This window comes from Tachyglossus aculeatus, unplaced genomic scaffold (genome assembly GCF_015852505.1).
Source record: "Tachyglossus aculeatus isolate mTacAcu1 unplaced genomic scaffold, mTacAcu1.pri scaffold_123_arrow_ctg1, whole genome shotgun sequence".
Taxonomy (NCBI): domain Eukaryota; kingdom Metazoa; phylum Chordata; class Mammalia; order Monotremata; family Tachyglossidae; genus Tachyglossus; species Tachyglossus aculeatus.
This window is the reverse complement of record NW_024044852.1, coordinates 454,583-472,805: the sequence shown is the minus strand read 5'-3', so window position 1 is coordinate 472,805 and position 18,223 is coordinate 454,583. Positions and strand designations below refer to the sequence as shown.

The 18,223-nt window shown below is 46.9% G+C and overlaps 1 pseudogene; it reads left to right on the top strand.

Annotated features, from left to right (window-relative positions):
- Window positions 1-5,854: 5,854 nt before the first annotated feature.
- LOC119922750 lies at window positions 5,855-13,091 on the top strand (annotated as a pseudogene).
- Window positions 13,092-18,223: the final 5,132 nt, after the last annotated feature.

Below are 18,223 nucleotides of genomic sequence, written 5' to 3'. Positions count from 1 at the left end.
TATAATTGCGGGTGTGTGGGTAACCTTGTAGCTACCCCAGAGTTTAGACCGTAATAAACATTTAATAAACACCACAATTATTGTTGATTGGTTTTCTTAAGAGGTGGAATTTTCACTTTTATTGGAACAAAGAAACTCAGCTCCCTTCCTGCAAATGATTTTGGACAAAAAAAAAGACACGGTATTTCTCAAACAAATCCCTATCATTGATCTAAACTGTGAAGGAAATGGAAAAGGGTAGAAATGTTTTATAAAAATGATGCCATGGTGTTTTCTTATCCGTAACCACTAAACATTAGAGTCATGATCTGAAAATATTTGCTGCAGTAAGTTATAATAAGAAATAACCATAATAGGAATTGGGAAGGAGCAGCCTATAGAAGCAGCATGGCTCAGTGGAAAAAGGATGGGCTTGGGGGTCGGAGATCATACATTCTAATCCCAGATCCGCCACTTGTCAACTATGTGACTTTGGGCAAGCCACTTCCCTTCTCTGTGCCTCAGTTGCCTCATCTGTAAAATGGGGATTAAGACTGTGAGTCCTATGTGGGACAAACTGAATACCTTGTTTCCCCCCAGGGCTTAGAACAGTGCTTGGCACATAGTAAATGCTTAATAATGCCATCATCATTATTATTATTACAGGTGTGATTACAAATTGCAGAATTTGTAGAAAGTGAAAATCTGAAATACCCATCAGTTAACATTTGTTAAATGGGGAAACAATGGAAAAGGTTGGAAATTGACAAAAAAGATAAATACTTAGACAGGTTATGGATGAAGTGTCATTGTTCATGAAGGGCGAAGATAGCGGCAATAAAGACTCATTGTTGACCAAATCCCACACTACTGGGAGGAAGGGACACCTAATGACACTCACTGGTGGGAGTGTAAAGCCGAACAAAAGGAATGTAAGAACTTCAGACAGAAAGCAAACATGTTCAAATGGGATTTTACAAAATTTATGGATGTTATGGATTTATGGAAAGGTGAGGGATAGTGGCCCCCATCAGTGTCACATCTGGAGAGTTTCCAGTAATCTATCAGTCTCAGCTATGGGAGGGAGTGTCAAGCACAGGTGTATCCATTCCATTCCTACTTTGGGCAGTGGCTAGTAAATGGAAGACAATCTCCTACAAGTCAAAACTCACCCACGCTGGGCAGCAGCAGCATAGGAGAGAGTTGAGGGCAGAGACTAGGGTTTACTGTGTGGAAGGCGGCAATGATAAACCACTTCGGGAATTTTACAAAGAAAACTCTGGAAACACTACCAGAATGATTGCAGATGGAGAGCAGGGCCTTCTGGGAGAGATGTGCCTGTGGAGTCAATATGGGATAGAAATGAATCAAAGGCATAAGACAAGACAAGAGGGATAGTGGAAGGTTCAGGAAAGGATTAGGAAGGCATCCATTCATGGCAGGTCATTGGAGGGAGCACTAGTGATGATAGAAGGTATGTCCCAGGAAAGCCCACAGTGTGCTTCTGAGATAGGGGGAGGAAGACACTGTCAGAGAAAGAATTCTGGGACCTAGGCACCATTGTCCTGAGATAGCAATGGCATTTCTCAGGTTCTTAGATGAGAATGCCGCTCAAGGCTCACTCTCTCCTGGGGAGAGTTTATAGTGGTAGTGCAGTGAAGGATTCTGAGTAGATTCCTGTCTTAGAGGGGTGAGGACACTGGTTATGGCTGTCCCTTGGTCTGTGCTGAGAGATTCTCACAAGTCAGCTTGGGGAATATAATCACTGAGCTTCAGGAAAGGCTGTCCAGGGGAGCCAAAGAAGGTTCATTCATTTATTCATTCATTCATTCCATCTTATTTATTGTGCACTTACTGTATGCAGAGCACTGAACAAAGCGCTTGGAGAGTACAATTTTGCAATAAATCTGGGTTCCACCACTTAGGTGTGTGACCCTGAGCAAGCCACTTATCTTCTTTGTGCCTCAGTTACCTCATCTGTACAATGGGGATTTAGACTGTGAGCCCCACATGGGACAACCTCATCACCTTGTATCCCCCAGCGCTTAGAACAGTGCTTCGCACATAGTAAGTGCTTTACGAATACCATAAAAAAATCCCCACCCACAGCAGGCTTACAGTCAAGAAAGGAATAATGATATGTGTTAAGTGCTTACTATGTGCCAAGCACTGTTCTAAGCACTAGGGGACATACAAGGTAATCAGGTAGTCCCACTTGGGGCTCACAGTCTTAATCTCCATTTTGCAGATGAGGCAACTGAGGCACAACAGACGTTAAGTAACTTGGCCAAAGTCGCACAGCTGATAAGCAGCAGAGGCAGGAATAGAACCCACGACCTCTTTCCACTACGTTCGTGCTCTTTCCACTACGTTCGTGCTCTTTCCACTAAGCCATGCTAAACTGTCCCCAGTAAGATTACATTATCATCTCCAGTTATCTCCCTCAGCAGAACCAGGACGGGCCAGGACAGAAACCAGAAGGTGAGTGCTCATTCACATCTAACAAGGAGCTCAAGGAGCCATGGAGTGTGAGTCCCAAGGGCCCAGAGGCTCTTGCAACTAGTCTTGCCATGAGTCTCTTTCCCATCTGCACTGCCACCATGAGTGAAGTTACAGCGTTCCTGCCTGGGACCCTGAATTTCTTGCATTCCTCTTCCCACACAGCCGCTACAATTGTTCTAGGAGGAATTCCCCACCACAAGGCTCATCCCACGAGGTACAGAGGAGTTAGACGGCGTATGAAAAGGACATTGCCCGACCGACCTCAAGACAACCTGCACAGGTAAGGTACATTCCCCCCGAGCCAGCCTATGGGAACAACCGCAAGTCACTTCACTTCCCTGTGCCTTCCCTGTAAAATGGGGATTGACAGAGAGTGCCATGTGGGACATGGACTGCGTCCAACAAAATTAACTTGGCTCTATTGCAGCAATGATGATGATGGTATTTGTTAATAATAATAATGATAATAATGATGGTATTTGTTAAGCACTTACTATGTGCCAAGAACTGCTGTAAGCGCTGTGGGGGAGACAAGGTCATCAGGGTGTGCCGTGTGGGGCTCACAGTCTTAATCCCCATTTTAAAGATGAGGGAACTGAGGCACTGAGAAGTTAAATGACTTGCCTAAAGTTACACAGCTGACAAGTTGTGGAGCCTTGATTAGAACCCATGGACTCTGACTCCCAAGCCTATGCTCTTTCTGTTTAGCCATGCTGCTTAGTACAGTGCCCCAGCACATATTAAGTGTGTAACAGATACCATTAAAAAAATGGTCCATTCACCTGAGTTTAGTGAAGTAGATGGCTGGTGTCCCAGATGAGATCATGGATGAAAGATTTTCATCTTGAGAAGCAGCTTGGCCTAGTGGATAGAGTACGGGCCTGAGAGACAGTAGGACCTGAGTTCTAGTCCCAGCTCTGCCACTCGTCTGCCCCGTGACCTTGGGCAAGTCATTGAACTTCTCCATGCCTTACTTACCTCATCTGTAAAATGGGAATTATGACTCTGAGCCCCACGTGGGACATGGAAAGTGTCAACCTGATTGCCATGCACCTACCCCAGGGCTCAGTACAGCACCTGGCAAATAGTAAGAACTTGAAAAATACAACTAAAAAAAAAAAGAGTCAGGGACAAAGCAAGGTGAGGATTTACAGGGGAAATGTGATAGGACAGGTCTTGGGAGTGATCAGATGTCTTTGAAGTCCTAACTGGTCAAGGGCCATCACAGGTGAAGACTGCTGGATATCAGAATTGCTCCAGAAGAAGGGCTGGCCTTCACGACTGCGGGGTTGGAGAAAGTTGAGCTCGGAGTATGATCAGCATGGATCAGCCAAGGTGGACCAGAACCTCCCAACAGAGTTCCATGGCTCCAATCTCCTAGAATCCCTCCCAACCAACGAGAACTCCTTCATATCACCGGACACAGATTTCAATCTGCAGTGTTTAAACCTGGGAAATGCCTAGGCTTAACAGTGGATTCAGGAATGGGGAAGAGTTTACTGCCTGGACCTTGAAGGGGTTAATTAGGTGCGGTTTCCTCCTAGAGCAGGGAGAAGAGGGGGGATGCTTACCTGTCATCAAGGGTTGCTAGAGAATTTAAAAACAGCAATCACATCATAACAGCCATTTCCTCATTGTATTAGTGCTATTAATAATAATGGCATTTATTAAGCACTTACTATGTGCAAAGCACTGTTCCAAGCGCTGGGGAGTTTACAAAGTGATCACGTTGTCCCATGGGGGGGCTCACAGTCTTAATCCCCATTTTACAGATGAGGGAACTGAGGCCCAGATTAGTGAAGTGACTTGCCCAAAGTCACACAGCTGACAAGTGGCGGGGCCGGGATTTGAACCGATGACCTCTGACTCCAAAGCCCGGGTTCTTTCCACTGAGCCACGCTGCTTCCCCTGTGCTATTGTTGAGTACCTACCTCATACCAACCCCTGGTATTTAATCCCTGGTATTTATTGAACACTTGTGTGTAGAACACTGTACTAAACTCCTATACTAAGCTCCTGTACTGTACTAAGCTCCTGGGAAAGCACAGCAGAAGAGGGTAGGCAGGCATAATCTCTGCCTTCAAGAAAAATACAAGACACGGTCTCAATTCTCTGGAACCTGACCCCACTAAGTAAGGGAAGAGAGACCAATAGAAGAAAAACAGCAACAGTAAATTATAATCCAAAATAAGAGCCATTTGAAGATTTCATTGCCCAAATTATTAACATTAAAACGAATAGCTGAAACAGCACTTGGAGGGGATAATTATCAAGTTTCTCTCCTCTCCAATCAAGAGTACTAGGGTACAAAAGCCTGCAGTCACTCCCAGTGTTTCCTAGGTGGTTATGGGCTGTACTTTCAAACTGTGGGGGGAGAGGAAGAAGACTGCCCTGACCAGCCACTGGCACATCACAGACCGGAGCTTCCCTCTTATGGAGACCCCGGCCGCATGGATGGCCCACCCTCCACTCATGAAAGAGACCTGACTTCACTCCTGTAATTGTTGGTGGGTGGAGGGAAGACTACTCTACCCATTCGACCACCCCCTGCAGAAACCACAACCCTCATTCTTATGGGAACTACAGACACGAGGAAGACAAACAAGACTGGGAGTGAGGAGTGGAATGAGCCTTGCAAAAACTAGTGTGTTGGGCTTAAAAAGCAAGCAAAAATAAACTTATAAGAAGGCATAAGGAAGGAGTTGGGGGGCATTTGCTAAGGGTAGGGTGCAGAACAGCTGCCAGCACCCTGAAGTCCATCAACAGGACCCAGAAATATTCTTTTGGCACCAAAATGAGCAAGGCACAATTTTTCTCCTTAGTAATGAATAGGCTTGGCCTGAGAATTGGGATGAGATTCCATGAAGAAAGCTCAGAAGAGAGTAGTGATGATGGTGAAATGTCAGGGAAAGGGGGTGCCTGAACAAACTGGGATTGTACAATGCGGTGAGGAGAAGCCTGAAGGGCCACTGATGATGGGCTCTGAGTTTCTGAGAATGAGGAATAGCCGGACCAGGAGAGCTGAATACTCTGCCTGAGGGTGGGGCAGAAATAGAACCCGCTGCATCTTGTGCCGACACACACGGGCCTGGGAAGGGTGGACCCAGGACCACAGGAAGGCTGGACAGTGTGAGCAGAAGAATCTCAGATGAACATATACTCCAGCCAGACCCCAGCCCTCCCATCCACATTCCCAATAAAGCTGGGGAGATGTCTGAAATCGAGCTGCAGGGGTCTCTCCAATGTTTAGCCTGCCCCGCCCTGGAACACACACATTAAACTGCATAAAACCTAGACTGAGTCTGAAGCAGGATGTGATTGCTCCACCATCCCATTCTCCTGCCACATCTCCCCCAGCAGATCCTCCAGCCCCATGGAGAGAGGAAACCAAACTGGCGTCTCCGAATTCCTCCTCCTGGGACTGTCCAACCTGGCAGAGCAGCGGCAGCTCCTCTTTGGTGCTGTTCCTCTGGTTGTACCTGCTTGGGGTTCTGGGGAGCCTGCTCATCGTCCTGGCTGTCAGCTCTGACCCACACCTGCACACCCCCATGTACTTCTTCCTCACCAACCTCCCCCTGGCTGACATCTGCTTCCTGTCCACCACGGTCCCCAAGATGCTGGTCAACATTCAGACCCACGACAAATCCATATCCTACGCTGGCTGCCTGGCACAAATGTACTTCTTCATTCTGTTAGCAAGTCTGGACCATTTTCTCCTCACTGGAATGGCATATGACCGTTACGAGGCCATATGTCACCCCCTCCACTACACCACCATCATGAGCCCACAGCTCTGTACCCTGGTGGTTGCTGGATCCTGGATCTTCAGTTCCCTCCATGCTCTGACACACACCCTATTGGTGGTTCGCTTATCCTTCTGTACTAATCGGGAAATTCTTCACTTCTACTGTGAACTTTACCAGATCCTAAAGCTTTCCTGTTCTGGCATTTGCATCAATGAAGTAATCGTGTTTGTCTCTGTAGTAGTGATTGGGGTAGGTCCAATCACCGGCCTCCTGTTCTCTTACATTCGCATCATTTCCACCATATTGAGAATCCCATCTGCAGGGAGTAGGTGGAAAGCCTTCAGCACTTGTAGTTCTCACCTGTCCGTGGTCTCCTCATACTACAGCACCTCTCTTGGGACCTACTTTTGTCCAACATCTACCCAAACATTCAGTAAGGGCTCGATTTTGTACACAGTGGTCATCCCCACAGTGAATCCCTTCATCTACAGCATGAGGAACAAGAACATGAAAATGGCCCTGAGAAACGCATTCAACAGGAAAAGTGTCTTCTCTCGAGGACTCTGACATGCTGATTCACCTGAAACTTATTTTTCTGAGAAAGTTAAGCCAGCTCTCGAACCTCGCATACTTTTTGTCATGTACAATTTGGTTTTGTTTGTTTTTTGTAGGAGAGGGTCAAACTCTCACATTCCTAGTGAGAGTTTACTATCCTCCTTTATGGTCACCAATATTCTGTTGACCAGAGAAGCAGGGTTGCCTAGTGGAAAGAGCAGGGACATGGGAGTCAGAGAAACTGAGCTCTTATCCCAGCTCACCACTTGTGTGCTGTGTGACTTTGGACAAGTAACTTAACTTTTCTGTGCTTCAGGTCCTAAACTGTAAAATGGGGATTCAGTACCTGTTCCCCCTCCTACTGAGGCTGTGAGTCCTACGTGAGACCTAATCATCTTATATCTGCCCCAGCCCTTAATACAATGTGTGGCACATAACCTATGCCATTATTAATAGGGAAGCAGCATGGCCTGGTGGACCTAGTATGGGCCTGGGAGTTGGAAGACCAGGGTTCTAATCCTGCTTCTGCTACTTCTCTACTGTGTAGCCATGGGCAAGTCAATTCACTTTTCTGTGCCTCATTTACCTCATCTATGAAATGGAGATTAGGATTGTGAGTCCCTTGTGAGACGGGGATTGTGTCCATCCCGATTATCTTGTATCTACCCCACAGTACAGTGCCTGGCGCATGGTAAGCACTTAAATACCACTTAAAACAGAAAATCTCCTGGGACATCTCCCTAAGCATAGCCCAGCAGGGAGACCAGGCACTGAGAGTTTGTATCTCTCTCACACGGAGCTGGGGGAGCCATAAACTGTGGCGCCTGAGGGACCAGAGACTCCTGCAAATAGTCCTGCCATAAGCCCCACTCACACCACCACTGCGCCTGTGGTTGAGGACGTAGCGTTTCTGCTTGGAGCTCCACAGCCCCCCGTCCCGCTTCCCTCTCAGCTTCACTGATTGTTCCAGGATGAGTTCCCCACCACAAGGCCCATCAACCGAAGGGACAAAGGAGGCGGACGGTGCAGACAGCCTTCATTGCCCGACTGACCCCAAGACGACCTGCACAGGTAGGGAACGACCCCCCGGTCCCAGCACACAGGAGCACCCATGCCTCTTCCCAGTCACGATGGGAGAACTTTAGCCTTCACTCTGATCCAATATTGGGGCTACAAGTACATCCCAGCCCCGTTCCCCAGGGGGTGCACAGAAGTCTAAAAGCCACAATATCGGGGCATTCTGAAAGTGAGATATGACCTCCCTACTCAAATCAAACTTACAACAGCACTTAGAACAGTGCTCAGCGCTTAGAACAGTGCTTCGCACATAGTAAACGCTTAACCAATGCCATTGTTAAGTATTAATTAATTAATTAATCAAACTAGCACTCTTCCCCTCTTCAAAGCCCTACTGTGAGCTCGTCTCCTCCAGGATGCGTTCCCAGACTGAGCCCCCCTTTTCCTCTGCTCCTCCTCCCCTCCCCACCGCCCCTACTCCATCCCTCTGCTCTACCCCCTCCCCCTCCCCACAGGACTTGTTTATATTTGTACATAATTATTACTTAATTCATTTTATTAATAATAATACTAAATATTATCTATAGTTCTATTTATCTATATTGATGGCATTGATGCCTATCTACTTTTTTTTTGTTGTTGTCTGTCTCCTGCTTTCAGGCTGTGAGCCGTTGTTGGGCAGGGATTCTCTCTATCTATTGCCGAATTTTCTTTCCAAATGCTTAGTACAGTGCTCTTCATAACAGTAAGCGCTCAATAAATCTGACAATGAATGAATCATTTCTATTTTCACTGACCCTTTCAGGGAACAGGAGACTGTCTTTCTCATTCCATAGCCATTACTGAATACACTATACCCCAAGATCTCAGTGAATAACAGATCCTCTTTATTAAAACATCCCACTGGATCCCACATAACAAGGTGCACCATCCCAGTACAAACAGATAAATACATAGTTTTGCAGCAACTAGCTGTGCCTTTATATTCTAAAGCACCCCCACTAAAAGTCTTCCCACTTGCTGCCCTGAACACAGAGGAAGTCCCTCCCTCCTTTTAATGAATCCTGGAGTTAATTTCTATTTTTGGGTAATGCCTCCAGTCCTAGGTCCTCCTTCCTTTGATGATCATAGGTTTGAACCATTTTTGAGAGATCCTTAGTTAGCCTTGCTGATAGTATGCGGGAACCCTCGGAGGGAAGTTCCTCCTTTGGATGATGCAAAGAGTGGGTCGCTGGAGGACTCTTCCAAGAATGAACAATTAGTTCCCGAGATGACCAAGCAGTCTGTTCAAGACCATCCGATGCAGGCTCTATACACTATCTTGCTGGTATCACTTATCCTGCAGCTTGTGGGCCCTATACCCAATGGACCACTGGCCAACTGGTAACAGTTACTCTCCTTAATATCACATAAATGGTTAGGGATATCCAATCTAATATCCCTAATTTTCCCTCTAGGTCATCCAGTAAGACAAGAATCTAAGACCGACCATTCCTGGGTGAGATCTTGAGAAGCAGTGTGGTCTACTGGATAGAGCATGGACCTGGGAGTCAGAAGGACTGGGTTCCATTCCCAGCTCCTGCCACTTGTCTGCTGTGTGACATTAGCCAAGTCACTTCACTTCCCTGTGCCTTCCCTGTAAAATGGGGATTGACTGACAGTGCCATGTGGGACATGGACTGCGTCCAACCTGAATAACTTGGATCTATTGCAGGGACGATAATGATGATGGTATTTGTTAAGTGCTTACTATGTGCTAAGCACTGTTCTAAGCGCTGGGGGATACAAGGTAATGAGGTTGTATCACGTGGAGCTCACAGTCTTAGTCTCCACTTCACAGATGAGGGAACTGAGGCACGGAAAAGTTATGGAACTTTCCCAGAGTCACACAGCTGGCAACTGGAAGAGCCGTGATTAGAACCCATGACCTCTGACAACCAAGCCCGTGCTCTTTCCATTGAGCCACGCTGCTTAGTACAGTGCGTCTGGCACATATTAAATGCTTAAAGAAAGTCATAAAAACGGTCCATCCACCTGGAGTGAGTGAAGTAGATGGCTGGTGTCCCAGATGAGATCATGGATGACAAATTTTTATCTCGAGAAGCAGCTTGGCCCAGTGGAGAGAACTCACGCCTGGGAGTAAATAGGACCTGGGTTCTAGACCCAGCTCTGCCACTGCTTTTCCCTGTGACCTTGGGCAAGTCATTGAACTTCTCCGTGCCTCATTTACCTCATCTGTGAAATGGGAACTATGACTATGAGCCCCACGTGGGACATGGAAAGTGTCAACGTGATTGCCATGCATCTACCCCAAGGCTCAGTACAGTGCCTGGAAAATAGTAAGAACTTAATACCATTTTTTAAAAAAGAGTCAGGGGCAAAGCAAGGTGAGGATTTGCAGGGGAAGTGGGGTGGGAAAGGTTTGAAGTGACAGGACGGCTTCGAAGACCTAACTGGTCAACTGGCCATCACAGGTGAAGACTGCTGGATACTAAGATTGCTCCAGAAGAAGGGCTGGCCCTCAGGACTGAGGGGCTGGAGAACGTTGGGCTTGGGGTATGATCAGCATGGATCAGCCATGCTGGACCAGAACCTCCCAACGGAGTTTCATGGCTCCAATCACCTAGAATCCCTCCGAGCCAACTAGAACTTCTTCATACTCCCTGACACGGATTTCAACCTGCAGTATTTAAACCCAGGAAATGCCTAGGCTTAACAATGGATTCAGGGATGGGGGAGAGTTTACTGCCTGGACCTTGGAGGTGTTAATTAGGTGGGTTTTCCTGCTAGAGCAGGGAGAAGAGGGGGATATGTTTACCTATCATAACGGGTTTCTAGAGGATTTAAAAAGAGCAATCACACCATGACAGCCATTTTCGGGATTATATTAGTGTTATTGTTGAGCCTTTCCTCATACTAACCCTTGGTTTTTAATCACTGGTCTCTATTGAACACTTGTGTGTAGAGTGCTGTACTAAGTCTCTGGGAAAGCACAGCAGAAGAGGGTAGGCAGGCATAATCTCTGCCCTCAAGAAAAATACCAGACACGGTCCCAGTTCTCTGGACCATGACCCCACTAGGTAAGGGAAGAGAGACCCACAGGAGAAAAAGAACAACAGTAAATTCCTATCCAAAATAAGAGACATTTGATTATTTAAGTCCCCAAATTATAAAAATTTAACAAACAGCTAAAACAGCACTTGGGGGCGGGGGGAATTATCAAGAGTTTCTCCTCTCCAATCAAGAGGACTAGAGTACAAATGCCTGCAGTTCTTCCCAGTGTTTCCTAGGTGGTATGGGCTTTATTTTCATTCTTGGGGGGTGGGGGGAGAGGAAGAAGACTCACCTGGCCAGCCAGTGGCTCATCACAGACCGGAGCTTCCCTCTTATGGGGATCCCGGCCGCATGGATGGCCCACCCTCCACTCTTGATAGAGATCTGGCTTCACTACTCAAATTGTTGGGTGGGTTTTGAGGAGACTACTCAAGCCATTGGACCACCCCCTGCAGATGCCAGAACCCTCATTCTTATGGGAAGTCCAGAAATGTGGAAGACAAACAAGACTGGGAGCAAGAGCTGGAACTGAGCGTGACAGAAACAAGAATGTTGGGATTTAAAAGAAAGCCAAAATAAACTTATTAAGAAGGCATAAGGAAGGAGTTGGGGGGCATTTGCTAAGGGTAGAGTGCAGGGCAGCTGCGAGCTCTATAAAGTCCATCAACAGGACCCAGCAATATTCTATGGGCACCAAAATGAGCAAGGCACAATTTTTCTCCTTAGTACTGAGTAGGCTTGACCTGAGAGGTGGGATGAGATTCCATGGAGAAAGCTCCGGAGGGAGAGGTGATGATGGAGAAATGTCTGGGAATGGGGTGTCTGAAGAAACTGGGATTGTTCATTCAGGTGAGGAGAAGCCTGAGGGGCCACTGATGATGGGCTCCAAGTCTCTGATGAGGTGTTCCATGGAGAATGAGGCACAGCCAGACTGAGAGCACAATTCTTTGCCTGGCGATGGGGCAGAAATAGAATCCGCTTCACCTAGTGTTGACACACACCCAGGCCCGGAAATAGTTGACCCGGGATCCCAGGAAGGCTGGAGAGTGTGAGCAGGAGAATCTCAGATGAACAAATACTCCAGCCAGAACTCAGCCCTCCAAACCACATTTCCAATAAAGCGGGGAAATTTGTGAAATCGAGTAGCAGGGATTTCTCCACTGTTTACCGTGCCCTGCTGCGGCAATAACACATTGAACTACAAACGTCTAGACAGAGTCTGAACCAGGATGTGATGGCTTCTCCATCCCATTCTCCTGCCACATTTCCCCCAGCAGAATCTCCGGCCGCATGGACAGGGGAAACCAAACCGGCATCTCAGAATTCCTCCTCCTGGGACTGTCCGACCAGGCAGAGCAGCGGCAGCTCCTCTTCATGCTGTTCCTCTGTATGTACCTGCTTGGGGTCCTGGGGAGCCTGCTCATCATCCTGGCCATCAGATCTGACCCGCACCTGCACACGCCCATGTACTTCTTCCTCACCAACCTCTCCCTGTCCGACGTCTGTTTCCTGTCCACCACAGTCCCCAAGATGCTGGTCAACATTCAGACCCACAGTAAAACCATATCCTACGCTGGGTGCCTGGCACAAATGTATTTCTTCCTTCTGTTCGGAGTTCTGGACCACTTTCTCCTCACTGGAATGGCTTATGACCGCTATGTGGCTATATGCCACCCACTCCACTACACCACCATCATGGGCCCACAGCTCTGCGCCCTGATGGTAGCTGGGTCCTGGATTATCAGCAGTCTCCATGCTCTGACACATACTTTAATGGTGCTTCGAATATCCTTCTGTGCAGACAATAAAATCCATCACTTCTTCTGTGAACCTATCCTGATCATAAAACTTTCCTGCACTGATCCACTCATCAATGAAATATTGCTCTTTGTTCTTGCAGCTCTGTTAGGGCTAGGTCCCCTCACGGGACTTCTGTTCTCTTACAATCAGATTTTCTCCACTATTTTAAGAATCCCATCTGCCGGGGGAAGGTTTAAAGCCTTCTCCACCTGTGGCTCTCATCTGTCTGTGGTCTCCTTATTCTATGGCACTTCCGTTTAGGTCTACTTCAGCTCCTGGTCCACCCACAAGGCCAGGAAAGACTCTATAGCATCCGTAATGTACTCAGTGGTGACCCCCACGCTGAACCCTTTCATCTACAGCCTGAGGAACAAGGACATGAAAGGGGCCCTGAGAAAATTCATCAGTAGGAAATATGACTTCTTCCAGAGACTGTAATCCCTTCGTTTCCTTTGTTGGCAACTCTGTCCCCTCTCATCTGCTGATTGTCAGTGTCCCACAGGTTCTGTTCTGGATGCCTACTTAGCACATTCTGCACTTACTCCTTAGAGGCATCTATTTATTCATGTGGCTTTATTTACCACCTCGATCAATGAATAAATCCATCATCGGTATTTTTTGAGCGCATACTGTGTCCAGGGACGTGTATGCTGGTAGAGTACAATACAACAGAGTTCGTGGACACATTCTCTACCCACAACAAGTTTGCAGTCGAGAGCAGAAGGTAGACTTTTATATACATAAAACGATAATGGATATGTATGCACGTGCTGCAGGGTTGAGAGTGAGGTGTATATCATGCTCCCCAAAGTACCAAACCCAAGTGCACAGATGATGCAGAAGAGAGAGGGAGTCAGGGAAAAGAAGGCTTAATCAGGGAAGGCTACTATGAGGATGACTCCCCGTTCTCTCTCCCTAACCCTGACCTCCCACCTCTGACTTACAGGCCCATGGTTTTTCCCCGAAGCCGTGCTGTTTCCCCCAAGCAGCATTCTAATCTTGGTTCTATTCTTGTGTTCTATTCCCACATTTCCTCTTGGCCCTAAGACAGCTCCACTTGTATGTCCTACCTGCACCTCAAATTCAACGTGTTCAATACTGAGAGCCTCACCTTCATTTATAAATCTCCTCCTTCTCTATCTCCTCCTATTTTTTCTCCTCCAAACGCTCTCTGTCAATGACTCCACGCCCCCTCCCTGTCTCAGAAGCTGGCCTCTTGACCATTATCCTTGAATTCCTCATTGTCTTTCAATTCTCACATTATTCTCTTTCTAAATCCTGTCAGGTCTTCTTCCACATTTCCAGAATCCACCCTTTCCTCCCCATCCACGCTGGTCCAAGCCTGCAATCCTAGCCCAGCAAGACTACATCAGGTATCAGCCTCATCACTGCTCTCCCTGCCTCTAGCTCTCCACCTCTCCAGCCCATTCTCTACACTGCTACATGGATCAACCTTTTTCAGCACCACTCAGCACACATCTGCTCACACCTCAAAAATCTACAGTGGTTATTCCACTCCTTCTGCAATAAAGGGAAACTCCCTGCCACCTCCCTACATCTTAAATGTCATCTCTCTTCACCGGCTTTTCCCCAGCACCCCTATGCCCTCTCGGTAACCTCTGCCACCATACAATATCCTAAAAAAAGAATTCTCTATCCAGGGTGCAAGGGTCTAGTCAAACACAATGGCTAAAAAAGAGCTACCTCGTGAAGGATTTCTCTTCTCTTTCCCAGTAGCAAGGCTGCAGGTGCAGTGGGGTCTAGCATGGTCAGAATCCCCAGTTCAGCACTGGAATCCGTTGGGATTCAATTGTCTAGTGAAAAAATGTGGATTAGGAATGTATAATTGCGGGTGTATGGGTAACCTTGTAGCTACCCCAGAGTTTAGAACATAATAAACATTTATTAAACACCACAATTATTGTTGATTGGTTTTCTTAAGAGGTGGAATTTTCACTTTTATTGGAACAAAGGAACTCAGCTCCATTGCTGCAAATGTTTTTGAACAAATAAAACACATGGTATTTCTCAAACAAATCCCTATCATTGATCTAAACTGTGAAGGAAATGGAAAAGGGTAGAAATGTTTTATAAAAATGATGCCATGGTGTTTTCTTATCCGTAAAAACCAAACATTAGAGTCATGATCTGAAAATATTTGCCGCGGTAAGTTATAATAAGAAATAACCATAATAGGAATTGGGAAGGAGCAGCCTGTAGAAGCAGCATGGCTCAGTGGAAAAAGGATGGGCTTGGGGGTCAGAGATCATACGTTCTAATCCCAGATCCGCCACTTGCCAACTATGTGACTTTGGGCAAGTCACTTCCCTTCTCTGTGCCTCAGTTGCCTCATCTGTAAAATGGGGATTAAGACTGTGAGTCCTATGTGGGACAACCTGATTACCTTGTTTCCCCCCAGGGCTTAGAACAAAGCTTGGCACATAGTAAATGTTTAATAATGCCATCATCATTATTATTATTACAGGTGTGATTACAAATTGCAGAATTTGTAGAAAGTCAAAATCTGAAAAACCCATCAGTTAACATTTGTTAAATGGGGAAACAGTGGAAAAGGTTGGAAATTGACAAAAAAGATAAATACTTAGGTTATGGTTGAAGTGTCATTGTTCATGAAGGGCGAAGATAGCGGCAATAAAGACTAATTGTTGACCAACTCCCACACCACTGGGAGGAGGGGACACCTAATGACACTCGCTGGTGGGAGTGTAAAGCCAAACAAAAGGAAATGTAAGAACTTCAGACAGAAATCAAACATGTTCAAATGGGATTTTACAAAATTTATGGATGTTATGGATTTATGGAAAGGTGAGGGATAGTGGCCCCCCTCAGTATCACATCTGGAGAGTTTCCAGTAATCTATCAGTCTCAGCTATGGGAGGGAGTGTCAAGCACAGGTGTATCCATTCCATTCCTACTTTGGGCAGTGGCTAGTGAGTGGAAGGCAATCTGCTACAAGTCAAAACTCACCCACGCTGGGCAGCAGCGGCATAGGAGAGAGTTGAGGGCAGAGACTAGGGTTTACTGCACGGAAGGCAGCAATGATAAACCACTTCGGGAATTTTACAAAGAAAACTCTGGAAACACTACCAGAATGATTGCAGATGGAGATGGGGGCCTTCTGGGAGAGATGTGCCCGTGGTGTCGCTATGGGATATAAATGAATCAAAGGCATAAGACAAGACAAGAGGGATAGTGGAAGGTTCAGGAAAGGATTAGGAAGGCGTCCATTCATGGCAGGTCATTGGAGGGAGCACTAGTCATGATACAAGGTATATCCCAAGAAAGCCCACAGTGTGCTTCTGAGATACAGGGAGGAAGACACTGTCAGAGAAAGAATTCTGGGACCTGAGCACCATTGTCCTGAGACAGCAATGGCATTTCTCAGGTTGTTAGATAAGAATGCCGCTCAAGGCTCACTCTCTCCTGGGCAGAGGTTATAGTGGTAGTGCAGTTAAGGATTCTGAGTAGATTCATGTCTTAGACGGGTGAGGAGACTGGTTATGGCTGTCCCTTGGTCTGTGCTGAGAGATTTTCAGAAGTCGGCTTGGGGAATATAATCACTGAGCTTCAGGAACAGCTGTCCAGGGGAGCCAAAGAAGGTTCATTCATTCATTCATTCATTCCATCTTATTTATTGTGAACTTACTGTATGAATAGCACTGAACTAAGTGTTTGGAGAGTACAATTCTGCAATAAATCTGGGTTCCACCACTTAGCTGTGTGACCCTGGACAAGCCACTTAACTTCTCGGTGCCTCAGTTACCTCATCTGTAAAATGGGGATTAAGACTGTGAGCCCCAGGTGGGATAGCCTCATCACCTTGTAGGCCCCAGCGCTTAGAACAGTGCTTCTCACATAGTAAGTGCTTTAAGAATACCATAAATAAATCCCCACCCAGAGCAGGCTTACAGTCAAGAAAGGAATAGTGATATTTGTTAAGTGCTTACTATGTGCCGAGCACTGTTCTAAGCACTAGGGGACATACAAGGTAATCAGGTAGTCCCACTTGGGGCTCACAGTCTTAATCTCCATTTTACAGATGAGGCAACTGAGGCACAACAGATGTTAAGTAACTTGCCCAAAGTCGCACAGCTGATAAGCGGCAGAGGCAGGAATAGAACCCACGACCTCTTTCCACTAGGTCCGTGTTCTTTCCACTAAGCCATTCTAAACTGTCCCCAGTAAGATTACATTATCATCTCCAGATATCTCCCCCAGCAGAACCAGGAGGGGCCAGGGCAGAAACCAGAAGCTGAGTGTTCATTCACATCTAACAAGGAGCTCAGGGAGCCATGGAGTGTGAGTCCCGAGGGCCCAGAGGTTCTTGCAAATAGTCCTGCCATGAGTCCCTTTCCCATCCGCACTGCCACCATGAGTGAGGATGCAGCGTTCCTGCCTGGGACCCTGAATTTCTTGCATTCCTCTTCCCACACAGCCACATCAATTGTTCTAGGAGGAATTCCCCACCACAAGGCTCAACCTCCGAGGGTACAGAGGAGTTAGACAGTGTATGACAAGTACATTGCCCGACTGACCTCAAGACAACCTGCACAGGTAAGGTACGTTCCCTCCAAGCCAGCCCCATGGGAACACCCGCACCTGTTACCCACCCCTGACAGGAGAACATCAGCCTTCACGCTACTCCGATACCGGGACTAAAGCATTTCTCAACGCACCTCCTTGTTGGTAAGCCACAAGATTGGGGCATCCTGAGAGTGGGGTCAGTGGCCTCATCATCCCGGTTATGGCAACAGTGGCCAGGTCTGCCAGGTGGGAAGTGGAGCCATGACCCCCATCCCTGACCACTGGCCAAGTCGCAACAGTTACTCTCCTTAATATCATATAAATGGTTAGGGATACCTCATCCAATATCCCTAATTTTCCCTCTAAGTCATCCAGTAAGACAAGAATCTAAGACCAACCATTCCGGGGCGAGATCTTAAGAAGCAGTGTTGCCTAGTGAATACAGCATGGACATGGGAGTCAGAAGGACCGGGTTCTATGCCCAGCTCCTGCCACTTGTCTGCTGTGTGACATTGGACAAGTCACTTCACTTCCCTGTGCCTTCCCTGTAAAATGGGGATTGACTGAGAGTGCCATGGGAGACATGGACTGCGTCCAACCTGATTCACTTGGATCTGTTGCAGTGACGATGACGATGATGGTATTTGTTAAGCACTTACTATGTGCTAAGCACTGTTCTAAGCGCTGGGGGTATACAAGGTAATGAGGTTGTACCACTTGGAGCACGCAGTCTTAATCCCCATTTTACAGATCGGGGAACTGAGGCACGGAGAAGTTAAGGGACTTCCCCAAAGTCACACAGCTGGCAAGTGGCAGACCCGAGATTAGAACCCATGACCTCTGACATTCAAGCCCATGCTCTTTCCATTGAGCCACACTGCTTAGTACAGTGCGTCTGGCACATATTAAGTGCTTAAAGAAAACCATAAAAATGCTCCATCCACCTGGGTTAAGTGAAGTAGATGGCTAGTGTCCCAGATGACATCATGGATGACAAATTTTTATCTTGAGAAGCAGCTTGTCCC